Source organism: Schistosoma mansoni, chromosome 1 (assembly GCF_000237925.1).
Source record: "Schistosoma mansoni strain Puerto Rico chromosome 1, complete genome".
Taxonomy (NCBI): Eukaryota; Metazoa; Platyhelminthes; class Trematoda; order Strigeidida; family Schistosomatidae; genus Schistosoma; species Schistosoma mansoni.
In genome coordinates, this window is record NC_031495.1 from 646,114 (window position 1) to 649,163 (window position 3,050).

The following is a 3,050-nucleotide window of genomic DNA, read 5'->3' on the forward strand; positions in this document are numbered from 1 at the left end:
AGGCGGTCAGTCATGCATCCGCATCAGATTACGAGTGGGAACGACGTGCTCAACATCACCTGCAATCACTAGCAAACCTATATCATTCGATTCTCAATATATTGATAGCCTATCAAATATATCTTCGAATCTCCTCGATTCTGAGTTTTGATTTCGCCTGTTGGGTACGATTCATAACAGAAGGTATAACTGGTTAAAGTGTTGTCAAACTCCAAACACCTATGGCATCTTCAACATCATTAATAGTCTTGGCGACGAAAATTAGCTGATTAATCAATTGTAAACACATCTTAGTCCTATATGATATAAGTCGCTGCCTGAATAATTCAGTGGTAATGTTTCTAACTGTGAAATTAGTTGACACATGATAGGATGTGCTGGGAAGCATCAGTTCCCTAAAGACTATACGTACAACTTGCTGACGAGTGCCAAGTAGCACGCAACCTAAGTATAGGGTTTCTTGTCGATTACCTCTAACCACCACCATCATAGAATGGCAAATATTGGATGGATAGAATATAGTTATAATTAATAATGCTTCATTAGCATAGAAGTTTTGGTGTCCTGTTGAAACTCACTCTATAACATCAAACTGTTTAATAACGACTCTGGTTTCTGAGTAAGTTAACATATTTCACTTCACTCATTGATGAATTTTTAAGTGAGTAGTGTATATGATCCCAAATCGATAGTTTATGAAAAGAATTCAGATATTTAGACACTAATGTGGATAACGTGATGGCGTTTGAAGCGAAAGGTACTGGGTTCGAGTCCCAGAGTGAACATCAACTCTGAGATGTAGGTACATCCAGTTGACGAGTCCCAAATAGGACGAAACGCGCGGATTCCAATGCTAGCCACTATCCATCTTTTCTTACTAATGTTTTTTATATGGAATTATTCATCGAAAGTTACAATTCTGAATGATGACTTTGTTGACCTTTAAAAGATAACAATATGGATCTCTTTTTAAAAGTTTCCTCACTAGTCACAATATGATTACAGTTACTGACTCAAAGTTGTTCATATGATGGATTTGATAATAAAAAAACTACTGAATTCATATCTCCCACTTGGAAACAAATAATTCCACGTCTGTTGTGGGATATCAACTCACTGAAGACAATTGGTGAACGATTGATCAACTTCGTAGGTTGGTTGAAGTTAGGCATTAACACCGTTGGATTTCAGCCGGCTCAGTGGTCTAGGGATTAAGTGCTCTGGAGCGAGACCGGTAGGTCCTGTGTTCGAATCTCGCTCGTGAGGTGGGATCGTGGATGCGCACTGCTGACGAGTCCCACAATAGGACGAAACGGCCGTCCAGTGCTTTCACGTTTTCCCTGGTGGTGTAGCTTCAATTGACTCACACTTTCAACTATGAAAATACTAAATCTCCACAATACCCCTTCTGATAACAATGGAATAGATTACACAACTAAACATAATAATAAATGTAAAGTACAAATTGATAATGTGATGACAAGTGCACTAATGTTGATAAGAATAATAAAGGCTTGAATCAATGTTAGATAATTGGAAATAGGTCAATGATTAGAAAAATAAAGACACTGAAATCACATTCATAATCGTTATAAGATTATGTAATAAGAAGGAAGTGTTCAGATAATTGGACTGTGAAGCGTATATTTGGGAGAGAAAAATAGGGAGGATGTGGTGGAGGAAAAATAAACGAAGGAAGAGTAGGGAAAATGAAATCATTCAATAAGGCCGTGGGAGAGATAAAAGTGTTACAAATTTCTTATGAACACAAACACTTGGATTGTTATAAGATGGTGGTTGGAGGTGGTCAACAGGAAACCCTGGACCAGGGTTTCGTGCTACTTGGCACTCGTCAGCAAGGTGTACCTGTAATCTTGAGGGAACTGGTGCTCCCTGACGGATTCGATCCCGTGTCACTCAGCTTCACATTCATGCGTGTCAAGTCCTTCTTAGTGCTGATCGATTGTTAGCTCGAATTCCTATAGCTTCCGCTACGTGTAAGAGATGAGATCGAACAACATAAGGAAAACTAGTAGGAACACGATAAATAACTTTAAATGACTTATTTCTGTCTACTATATGACTACTATTGATCAAGTGTGAAAGAACCGAGCTGCATATTGTCTTGACAGTATGTTTTCCTAAACACGAAGGGAGGTGTTCACTAACACTTTGGTTCAGTTGTCTGACTACTTATTTACTTACGCCTGATACCCCTCGTCGAGAAGCATAGGCCGCTCACCAGCATTCTCCATCCAACTCTGTCCTGAGCCTTCCTTTCCAGTTCTTTCAAGTTGTTATTCATCCTTTTCATATCTGTTCATATCTATTTCCCGGCGTAATGTGTTATTTGGCCTTCCTATTTTCCGCCTCCCTTCCGGATTCCAAGTTAGGGATTGTCTTGTAATGAACATGGGTGATTTCCTTAATGTATGTTCTATCCACTTCCAACGTCTTTTCCTAATTTCGTTGACGTATAGTGATGAGTTCCACTCAACTGATTGTTCAACGATAATCCGTAGTGTCTCAATCTGGTCTGTGCACGACCTATCCTTACGGAATCCAACCTGTTGATCTCGAAGTTGGGCGTCTACTGCGTCTTTCATCCTGTTCAGCAACACTCTATTGAAAACTTTTCCTGGTACCGATAACAAACTGATGCCTCTGTAATTCTCACATTTGCTCAGATCTCCTTTCTTTGGTATCTTGATGAGGTATCCTTCTTTCCAGTCCGTTGGCACTTGTTCCTCTTCCCAAATCTTCTTGAATAGAAGGTGAAGCATGTTTGCAGTTACTTCAATGTCCGACTTCAGTGCCTCAGCTGGTATATTGTCAGGTCCTGCCGCATTCTGATAGTGTTCCTAATATAGCTTTCTCCATATGAGCAGCTGAATTCGTAGATACACATAGATATGTCAGAACCAGGTATAATCGCAAACATGTATACTTATTTTTCAGGATAAAAACAGCCAACTTAAGACAACTATTGACAATTTCCACTTGTATAAAAGTTACGTACATTGTATTTGTGACAAAAAATGAATTGAATC